Raw genomic sequence first — 12,176 nt, forward strand, 5'->3', positions numbered from 1 at the left:
TTGGTAAAGGTTGAATTCAGCTAGTCCTGGGGACCACAAGGGGTCAGCCTTGGGTCCTACAACAGAAAGCAGGAGGTATTTTCGAAGTGTGAGTTCTCACCTGAGGACCATTCAGAGGGATTTATTCCACTTTAATATACTATGGAGTTAGTGGCTTTGAAATTCTTTGTCGCCAAGGGGCCTTTAAAGCCAATGAAGCAAGCATCTCAAGAATGACCCCTGCCAGGACTGCTTGTTTATAACCCTCAGAGCCACAATAAAAGGCAAGTTTCCTGCTTGGTGATTTGGGTTGGAGGGCTCCAAGGATACCTACCTACCTTTCAGGCCTGGGAGTCAGCTGAGTTTGGGGGGGGGGGAGGAGTTGGGTGTGTGGTCTGGGACAGATGCTTCAGGCCTGGGTCAAAGCTAGGCTGGGTAGCTTTATTGAAATGACTTAACTGCAGGTCCCACATTATTGGCTTTCTTCTTCTGGTAATAGACTTCAGACTGCCGGAGGAGTGTGCTGCCTGTACAGCTGTTCCTATTAGAAACTTCCCCACTACTTTCCTTAAGTTTGGAGGGGAAATGAGTTGTAAGCTATCCCATCCCGGGACCCAGGGCCGCTGGGAGAAGGCTTTAGAGTTGAGGGAGAGCAGACAGATGCCAGGGCACCACAGGGAGCCAGGTTCAAGCTAAGAGGCTGGGGAAGGCGTTCCTTTAAAAGTCTATTTTAGGACTGGCCTGGGAGTCCAGCAGGTAAAGGTGCTTACTGCTGACTCCGATGGATTGAGCTGAATCCCCATGACCAACAGGGAAGAAAGCAAGAACTGACTCCCACAAGTCCTCTGACCTCTATGCATGTACCATGGCACCATAATCAATCAATCAATCAATCAACCAATCAATCAATTATGTATACATTTTCCACTTACTGCAATCTTTGGTAGAGGCCATTTATTTTGTTCTCTTCCATAAATGGACCTTTGCTAACTGTGGGAAGCACAGATCGCCATCAACCCTGAAGCTCCAGCACTGTTCTCCAACTTTGATGCAATCTTTACAGCACCACTCTGGGTAGGTACTGTGATGGTGCTGTTTACAGACCAGGGTGGCAAGGCACACACAGCAAGAAGTGGGCTGACTTGTGCAAAGTCACAGAGCCTGCAGACAGATGATGGTACAGCCAGACAGAGTCCCTACACTCTCAGGCACTAAAGCTGAAGGATATGTTAGTCCTTGAAGTCAGGACACTTCAGAGGAACAAGTCTGATGTAGACAAGAGTCACAGAGAAAAGCCCAGGAGCTATGTGGGCAGTGGTGGGCAGTGATGGGCAGTATTTGTCAGGAGGCTGCTGGAGGGAGCGTTTCTTCTGCACTTATGGTGTTCCCTTCCATGTGGAGGACAAGTGAGTGTAACTTTCCCAGCTTCTGTCCTGCCTGATGTGTCTAGGACAAGGGACTGGGTGTGTACCACTCTGTCCCTTTGTCTCTGGGTGTGAGCTGCCTGCAGGAAGCATGACCCTAGATGTATTGCACTGTGCATAAGATGCTCTCCACTGGGAGCCTGGGGTTGCTAGTGACAGGGTAGTGATTCCACTAGCCTTAAGTATCTATCTATCTATCTATCTATCTATCTATCTATCTATCTATCTATCTATTTGTGTGTGTGTGTGTGTATGTGTGTATGTACATATTTGTGCATGCAGGTGCCTGTGGAGTCCAGAAGAGGGTGCCAGATATCCTGGAGCTGGATTTATAGGCAGTTGTCCAGAGCCTGACATGGGTGTTGGGAATCAAAATCAGATCAAGTGCATCATGTGCTAAGTGCCGAGCCATCTCTCCAGACCTTTAAGGGTTTCTCTTAAGTCTATTTTAGGTACAAAGTAAATTTGCAAGAGCAAACAAATTGTATCTTTTGGTTTTCTAGTCTTTACTCTGGAAGCCTCACTGGGCAGGTCTGGGCCTGGAGAAAAGGTCCTGTGACTTCAGGTCTTCCCTCAGTATCCTGAATCTATTCCATCAGCAGCGCCAGAAGCACCACGGCTCTTTCAGCCTTCCCACCAGGCTCTTCACAGCCTTTGACCTTCCTTCAGAAAACCCACGGGATGGGGAGCAAGGAGAACCCCAGCCCAGAGGCATCTCTCTGCTACAGAGTGGTACCCAGAAGAGCATCCTGTGAAATGTCTCTGAGTATCAGCATCTGTCTAGGCCCACCTGACCTGTGAGAAAGAACCTGAGATGTGGGCAGTGTGAGAAGGGAAGCTTTCCTGGGCCCACACGTAAGACAGCTTTTGGGATGGTGTAAATTTCGTAGTTCCAAAACTTCCACACCAGATCGAATGCTCTCTCCATTCCAGAGCTCTCAGGGGCCATGGAGACTTTCTCTGTTCGGTCAGAGCACTCTCAAATGGAGGAGGAGCTCTGTCAGAGTAGTTGACAGGACAAACCAGTTCCTTTTAATAGTGATAATTAAGGCAAGGCTCTAGCTGGCAGTTAGTACAAGAACAAGAATGGCGACAATGTTACTGTGTGCCAGGGCCATTCCAGACTCTCCATTTGATACTCCCATACATGTATCTTATGAATTTTTGTCACGTTCACTCCCTTACCCCCTGTCTTAAGGTTTCATTGCTGTAAAGAGACACCGTGACAAACTAACTCTTAGAAAGGACATTTAATTGGGCCTGGCTTGCAGTTTCAGAGGCTCGGTCCATTATCATCGTGGCAGGAAGCAAGGCAGTGTGCAGGCAGACATGGTGCTGGAGGAGGAGCTTAAACTTAGTCTACATCTTAATCTGAAGGCAGCCAGGATTAGAATGTCTTCCCCAGGCAAACAGGAGGAGGCTCTGATTCTACACTGGGTGGAGCTTAGGCCTAGGAAACCTCAAAGCCCACCTCCCACAGTGACACACTTCCTCCAACAAGGCCACACCAATCCAACAAAGCCACACATCCTAATAGTGCCATTCCCTGTGGGTACCATGTAGCCCAGGCTGGATTAGAATTCGAAATGTATCCTAGGTTGGCCTTGAATGTCTACTTCAGCCTTGGTGCTGTGATAACAGATGTGTGCAGCCTGTTCAGTTCCCATAATAGTATGTGATATCATAATCTGAAGGGTCTCTAGAACACCCGCACGTTATTTCTGTAACCATAGCATATGGTGCAATGGAGTCCAGACAGTATAACTACCTGCCCAAGGTCACACAGATTGTCAGTAGAGCCCTGACTGGAATTATTTGGCTCTAAGCTTAAAGCTCTTGTCACAATACCATCATTTCCATTAAACCAAGTTACAAAACATTTTAACCAAAATTTAAGCTTTGGTTTGATTAACTGGAAAAAGAATTACATGTACTCTCATGTAGAATATTTCATAGATGAGCTTTAAGCAGGCCCTCTTGGCTTGCCAGGACAACATAGGATCACACCCCAAAGGACACATAACCTCTGCTGAGCAGTGTCAGGCCTGGGGCCGCTAATAGTACCCTGTGTTTCAGTTCCACTTCCAGCCTGGGGAACATGTCTCAGACAAGTCAGAAAACACGGCAGCGTTCCCAGGTGAGGACAGAAATGACCTTTTTTTTTTTTTCTTGAGGCAAGCCGACTCCTCTCAGATCACAGATTGTGACAGGGATTTTAGGAGAGGCTCTGAGGGGAGCAGAAAGCTCTGGTGTAAACAACCCTCAGAGAAACAGTAAATCACCCCTTGAAATGTTCTTGGCAGCTGATCCTTCACTAACAAAACAGCGCTGTTCAGTGTAGCCATAGTCACCGGAGAGCCAGGACTCCAGAGCCCTGGTAACTCAAGGTCTTTGCTGCTGCAACAGATGCAGGCCTTAGCATCTGTTGGGAAGAGAGTGCAGTGAATATCATTGCTCCAGGAGAATGTAGGGATGTTCAGAGCTGCCCTGGCAGAGCACTGGCAGTGTCGTGTTTAGGCTGCTTCCCAACAACCTTCACTTGTCACTAGATGGTACCAATAATGGAGACATTCTGAATTGGGGTTCACAAGACCACACTGCTGCTCTAGTGTAGGAACAGGGCAGCTTGCTTTGTAGGGTATGAAACAATAGAAGCTCCAGTTGAGGGAACATTAGTGAGCCAGCTCTGTGTCTGGGCTGTCAGGACCCATCCTAAACTGTGCTCCCAGCAACTCTGATGCCAGATCACAGGTGCAGATAATCCCCCAAGGCTTGGCTTGGGTCAGCCCATCGGTCCAGATCTGAAAATCAATGTCCACCTTTATGTCTTACACGTTTAAGGGGATTGGAGCAAATTGGAAGGTATTAAGAGAAGAATGATATAAAGGATTGAAGCCATGCTATGCTGACCAGAGGAGGGCTGGGAGGGAGCATGTGGGCACAGGGAAGGGGAGGGGGTTAGGGCTTGCCTTTGTAAACAGGAAGAGGGGAAGGAGAGAGTTGTAGTTTTGCTTGGGATAGTAGCAGGAAAGATCTGAATAAGGAACGTGACTTTTGAAGTCAGAGGGACTTTGAGTTCATAGGCGGGTTCCTTTAGGTGGCAACAGTCAAGTCACCTGACAGCCTGAGACTTCAGCACTTACCCAGTAAGACGGAGATAGAAATGGTTACTCATCGGCATTGCCAATGGCACAGATGACATCTGGTAGCACCATTGCATAATAGCCATCCACGGACAGTTTCCGTTCTGGTCTGGAAGGCAAAGGCTTTGTGAGGTTTACTTGTTGAGATGGGGTCTGGTCTCACAGTTCAGGCAAGCAATCACATCTGGCTTTGAAGTCTCTCTGCAGTTTGTATTGCTCACTGTGTAGATTTTTCTTCTAAAAGATTCTTTTCTTTTTTTAGTGCCTTTCATTTCTACTTACATTATCATATTTCCTAATATAAATTATTCAGCTACTTTTTAATCTTTTATTCTTAAAAAAGAGAAACAGAACATACGGCATGAATAACTTAGTTCTAATAATGGCATATTTTAAATTTTATAAATTATACTCATTTATTTGTGTGTGTGGGCAGGCACACCTGACTGTATGTGTGTGGAAGTTAGGGCTCTCCTTCTTCTATGTGGGTCCTGGGGATCAAATTCAGGTTTTCAGGCTTGGCAACAAGTGCCCGTCTCTGTTGACCATCTCACTGGCCACTACAGTGGCCTACTTTTAAAAATTATTTTTGAGATTATAATATAATCAGATAATTTTCCTGTTCCATTTCCTTCCACCAAACCTCCCCAAATATCCCTTCTTGCTCCATTTTGAATTCATGTTTTTTTTGTTTATTTTATGTATATGAGTACACCATAGCTATCTTCAGACACACCTCTGGACATTGGATCTCATTACAGATGGTTGTGAGCCACCATGTGGTTGTTGGGGATTGGACTCAGGACCTCTGGAAGAGCAGTCAATGCTTCTAACCCCTGAGCCATCTCTGCAGCCCTCATGGCTTCTTTTTTCATTAACTGTTGTTACAGGCACAAATGTATATACTTCTATATTCTTAAATATATCACAAAGGCCTGTTTTAGGTCAGAGGCGGGGTGTTACTTTAGTAATTTGATTAATTGATTCATGATCTAATCATGGAAAAAGAAAATACATATGTGCCTGCATTAAATATGCTATTGTGATAGTTACTTTTCTTATTGCTGTGATAAAATACTTTACAAAAGCAACTTAGGGAAGGAGGGGTTGGGGGTAGCTGAGGCAGCTGGCCACATTGCATCACATCAGCAAGCAGCAAGATGGACGCTGGCGCCCCAGCCCACTGAATGCTGTCACTCAGGTTTGGGGGACAGGGCTTCTTTTGTCCCCCATTTAACCTCTCTGGATGCAGTCCTAGAGACTTGTTCCTAGGTGTGATTCTAAGTCCTATCATGTTGACAATCAAGATTGAACATTGCGATTATGGGATTTTCTTTTCTTTCATTACTTTACCCCTCTGGTTTTGTAAACCATCAATTTTTATATGCTCATTTGTAGTATAAAGTCTTGGCCAACAAGTACCCACATTGACAATGATGTCTCATAAGCATACAAGATATTAAAAATCATCATAACTTTAACAAGTAAATGCCCTAGTAGACTATTCTTTCCTCCCTCTTCCCCCACCTCAGTGCTGCCAGTATCAAGTCTCCCTTCCTATGTCATGGCTCTCTTCCTGTGTCATGGTCCATATGGTCTATGACATTTTGCAACCCCATCCTTTCTCATTACCTATTTTTTTCTCTCTCATGGTTTCCTTTCTAGTTTTTCAGGGTTTACCCACATTTCCACCACTGTTCTACCCCTAGGCAAACACTTAAAGACTTTAACTCCTACCGCAAAAATACTTGGATGTCTACTGTTGCTGCTCTGTTCTCCACAGCAAGGAAATGAAAGCAGCCTGCATAGCCATCAACAGATAAATGGATCATGAGAGTGTGGAAGACACACATGATGCAGTTTTATTCAGCTCTAGTGAAAAATGAAATCATGAAATTTGCAGGTAAATGGATGGAGCTGGAAAGTATAATATTAAGCGAAGTGACCTGATTTCAGAAAGACCAAACCCTGTGTTCCCCCCTCGTAGGTGAAACTGAGCCACCTTGTTTTTGTAACCAAAGTGCATGTTGTTTGCACAGTAATGAAGTTGCCCAATGACGCATCTCTCAGCAAGGATCCCCGTTGTTAAGCAACACATGACTGGATCTGTGTCTCTTTTCACCATGTTGAAAACACAAGTTCCAAATGACATCAGGATAATTATAGCTTCATTCCATGTTACACACACAATAGTCTCAGAAAAGCAGTGGCAGTCCCCCTCTAACAATATGACAGCCCAAAGCAGCTTCAGATTCCTTCTTATCTTTAATGAAAAAGTATGTCTAAAGTCATTTGGAATAGTTCATTCATCCAAGATTAAATATGGGTAGGGGTGTTTATGCCACTTGATTTTCAATTTTAGGGATTACCCTTTGAAGTTTGATTTTTGTTTTATGATGAAATACTTAACCATATCAAAAGCCAAGGCTAAAATGTGAATGCTATTTGTAAAATGTCATTTCTATTTCTGCTCTCTCCACCTGATTCTCTTTCCCCTAAGGGTGATCATTTAGACTCTGATTCTATAGTCTATCCCTTACTGTAATTTGGTCACAAGGCAGTCTAATAGAATCGGGCACTAGTAATTCATGCCAGGAGTGGCCACTAGGGGCAGTAACAAGAACCATGGAACCAAGAAATGGAAGACCAAGGTAAAAGACCAATGTTGTAGAGTTGATGATTGTGATGGGCAGTGGGGCTCAAGCCTACCAGGGACCCTTGAGAGGCTTAAGAGGATGTGCCTCAATATGGCTGAGGACATTGCTCCTTGGCTCTGGGCTCTTCTATTGGCCATGGTTGCTCCAGGCATTATTTATGCTTTGGGCTTCCAGATATAATGAGGGTTAAAGTGGTTGCTGACCATAGCCAGGACTTCTCAGAGGATATGTCAAGAGAGAAGCAGTGTAGGTGGGGCCAGAGCTGGTCAGACTGCAGAGGGGATTAGTGGATTGTTCAGCAACTTTAGGAAGCACCATGAAACACAAAAGTCCAGCATGTCCTCCACTATGGTACCAGTGGGCTTGTCTTGCCTTCACACAAAATGCACTGCCGAGGAAGATTGTTGATAAGAGTTTTTCCCCAGCAGCCTGTACAGCCCTTCTGGGAAATGTGAGGGCTGAACATTAGTGAGCAACTGGGGTACATGATGTTCTGTCCCAAGAAACAAAAACAAATACAAAATCAAACAAACAAAACCCCAGCGCTTCTGCAAGGACTATCCTCATTCATCACTTTTTTTTTCTTCAGATTTAGATACAGGATCCTGACTTAGAAGATGAACAAACATGTAATGTTCTTTGACATTGCCAAATTCCCCCCAAGGGAACGAAACCTTTCTATTCCCACTAGTGGGGTAGAAGAACGCCATCTCCCCACATAGTCTTACCAAGAAAATTGATTGTCATACTTCTGGAATTTTGCAATTGGATTATGAGACACAACGTTCTCATAGATATTCTTCATTTTTCTTCTGATAATCAAGCAGATAATCTTTTATTTCTGCAACTGGGATGAGCCTGTTTCTCCCATTTTTTGACTTTTACTTAGATCCCTAATTATATCTGCTTTTTTTTTTTTATGCTTTGCAAGGTCAGCCATTGCAAATTTGACCAGCAGGGGTCATGAGGGGCATTTGCGGACACTTTGCTTTGACCTTGGCTTTGCTCCCTGGGACTTAGAAGGTGGAGATCATCCCCAAGGATAACAAGAGTGCTGGTCTTCACTTTCCATCCTGTTAAGTCAGTCTCTCTCAATGCTCATCCATGTGACACCAGACAAGCTCACCCAGGAGTCTTTATGCTTCTCCTTTCTCTGCCTCCCATCATCCCATACCAGTGCTGGGATTACAGATGTGTGAGCATGTCTGACTTTTCCATGGGTTTCAGCCTCACACCATGCTTTAACTGCCCAGCTATTTTACCTCCTCAGCCCTCTTTCTCTAGGACTTTTGAGATGAGACCATAGATGATTGAGTTGAGACTCTTCCTCTTTTTTTTTTTTTTTTTTAGTGTAGGACTTGATATAAATCCATCTCCTAGGGATCCTGTAGTTATATCCCACAAAACTTGGTATATTTTATTTCCATCTCATTAAGTTCAATGGGCTTTAAATATTTTGAACCTTTTTCTTTGATTCATGGATGATTTAGAAATATATGATTTAGTGTCCACTTGACTAAAGATTTGTTACTGATTTAAAAATTTATTACAATGTGGTCAGAGAACACATTCCATGTGGCTGGGGTGGGGGGAGTCTGTCTCGGTACATGTCCCACAGGTGCTAGAAAAGAATGTCTATTGATGTTGGTGAATACATATCTTACAGATTGGTTGAAAGTCTATTTCATAATCTTTGTTTTTCTATGATTGTTTTCTGAGCACTTGCTCTATAAAGATGTTGAAACCTTTAACCAAGAATAAGATGTAAAATCTCCAATTATAACCTTGTATTTAAGCTAGGCCTGGTGGCACATGTCTGAGAGGATGATGCCTGAGGCAGGATGAGAGCAACTTTGAAGCTAGCCTGGGCTACACAGGAGGACCCTATCTACAAAAACAATCTTGGCATTGCCTATTTCTCCTTTACTTTCTCTTAGCCTTCGCCTCACACACTTTGCTCTGATATCTGGCACATCTTCATTTAGCATTATTTCTTCATCTTTCTTTCTCTGGTTTCTTTTTTCTTCTTTTTATTTTGCAGACTAATTAAACGTGTTGAATTCCATTTTGGTTTATCTGTAGATTTTAAAATTTATTTTCTGGGTCAGCTGTATTTGGCTATGTGTACATGTGTGTGGGCATGCTTGAAAGCACATGCCTGTGTGGAGACCAGAGGTCAACACCAGATGCCTTCCTGTATGGCTCCCATATCATTATTGAGGTTGGGTCTCTCACTGAGTCTGAGCTCACTGTTTCAGGGAGACCAGCTGGCCAACAAGTCCCCAGAAAATGCCTGTCACAGCCCCCAGCCCCCAGCACTGGGAGTACAGATGTGCACTGCCATGCTGGCTTTTACATGGTACTCTAGACCACGTGCAGGTCTTCATGGTTGTGTAGCAAGTACACAACCCATGGGGCCCTCTTCCTAGATCCATATAATGGTTTTTTAAAAAATAAAGTGTTTCTCTTTATAGCATTTTTTAGCGACTAGCTAGGAATTACACACACACACACACACACACACACACACACACACACACACACACACAGAGGGGTCTACTATTGCCATTATGTTACCAGTTTGAATGAAATGCAGAAATACCGTCTGCTTTCATGTCCTTCACCCCTCCCCCATGTATAATAGGATTGCCGTATGTATTTGTTCTATGTTTACTTAGATCCAAGTTAGAAAGCATTTCAATTTTTCCTTCCCTCTGACATGATGTGGGGAACCCGAGCAGGACCTTACCCCTCCTCACCCATTGTCTTCCTTTCCCACTCCAGGGTCCCACTCCCGGCCTTTCCCTCCCTCTGTGCTTTGGAATTCTTCCTTTCAGCTTTTTACTTCTGGTTGAAAGAACACCCCTAGTTATTATTTTGAGATGGATCTGTTGATGATACAGCTTAGTTTTCCTTCATCTGAGAACTTCTCAATTTCCATCTCTCTAGTAATTCTCACTGCATAAAGAATTCTGAAATGACAATTCTGTTTCAAAATCAGTCTTGAAGAGGAGTCACTTTCTTTTGTCCTTCACTGCTTTGAGTGAAGAATCTACTGTGGTTTAGATTGCCCTTTCCACACGCAAAGGCAAGGCACCCTCAGTCTGCTTGGGCATTGTGCGCACTTTCTTGAATTTAATTGTGCTCTACTCTGTTAATTACTTCAAGTTACTGTGTGAGGGACATTCAACTTCTCACATAGCTATGTCTTTTTCCAAATTTTGGAAGCTTTCATTCATGATTTCTTTGAATGTGTTTTTCACATCTCCTCTTCTTTTGTCCTTTATTGGAGTTCCAGAGGCATAATGTCAGATATTTGGTTACAGCCTCTCAGCTTCTGGAAATTTGCTTGTTTTTATTTGAGACAGAGTCTCACCATGTAGCCTTGATGGTCCTGCAATGCACTTGATAGACCAGGCTGGCCTTGAACACAGAGATCCATCTGCCTCTGCCTCTCAAGTGCTGGGAATAAAGATATGAGTCACCACATAGGGCTGTTTGTTTGTAATCTATTTTTTAAAAATAATATATATATATATAACTATATATAATTTTAAAAGATTAAAAAATATATATAAATTAATTTTTTTACTTTATTTATTTATTTTCCTCTCTAGTCCATTCTACTATTGGATCTATCTATTGAGATTTTTATTTTAGTTACTAATTTTTCAGTTCTCAAATTTCTATGTCTTTCCTGAGATTATTCTATTTTTCTCCTAATAGTTCCTTTTTCATCAAGGATGTTGGTTTTTACTCGAGACAACCAACCAACCAACCAACCAACCAAATAAAAGAAACCTTAGCTACTTTAAGATCTAAGACCAATACCTTTAACATTTATTCTATTTCTCTGGTGTTGGTATCTTTTTATGGTATTTTAAAATGAAATTAAGATTTCTTGGTTTGTGTATGATGAGAGATTTTTCAGTTAATGCAAAACAGTGCAGATTTTATGTGATAAGGCTCCTTTTGGATTATCCAAATTGTCTATTTTAAATGGTTTTCTCTGACACACTGTGGCAAGGGGAAAGGACTAAAGTTTTACTAATGTTAAGTAGGAAGGGCATGTTCTCTCTCTGCCCTGATGACCCCTGGGAGGTTGCTTTATGTCTATGGGGAAACAGCTGTGATGTAGACTCTCCCTTGGTTTCCTTTGATATCACTTTAATGACCAGTGAAGGAAAACCTTACTCTTGCCAGATGGGGCTGGAAGTCTGGAATTTCTACATGGCCCCTTTTCAGAGGGGAGCACAGTTGAGGTCATTGCTGATTCTCAGGAGTGCAAGTCTCAGCTCCACCTGTCCTTTAACACTGTCATGAATGTGATAGTAGGGTACTTGGTGATCAATTGTATGTGTCAACTGAGCTAAGAGATGCCCAGGTAATTGGTAAATCATTATTTCTGGATGTGTCTGGAGGCATTTCTAGGAGAGAATAGCAGTTGAATTAATAAGCAGAGGAAAATGACCCTTCCTCATCAATGTGGGTGTGCATCACTGATAGCCCAGAGCAAAAAGACAGAAGGGTGTCAATCCTTTCTTCTATAGTTGAGACAACCACCTTTTCCTTCTGGCCTTTGGATTTGGAATGAACTACACCACTAGCTTACAGATGGCAGATCCTAGAACTTCCTGGCTTTCATAACCACAAGAGCCAGTTCCTTAAAACTATTGACATATTATATTTGTACTTCCTATTGGTCCTGTTTCTGTAAAGACACAGTCGCTTCATTCCAGCCTTGCAAGAGTGAAGTTTAGGCCCCGGAATCAGCATTTGTTGGCCCAAGTGGGAATGTGGCCATAGATTTAAATAGAAGGTGCACATTGACTAAACGTTTTCTGTCTTTTGTTGCCTTTTTTTTTTTTTTTTGCTAGAAAATGTAAGTTTTTGCTACAGCTTTTATTACCTACACTGTCTGGCATTTTCAAGTTGCCTTCTTTAGTTCCATATGATATATGAAGCAAAAATAA

This window comes from Mus caroli, chromosome 7, assembly GCF_900094665.2.
Source record: "Mus caroli chromosome 7, CAROLI_EIJ_v1.1, whole genome shotgun sequence".
In the NCBI taxonomy this organism is placed as follows: Eukaryota; Metazoa; Chordata; class Mammalia; order Rodentia; family Muridae; genus Mus; species Mus caroli.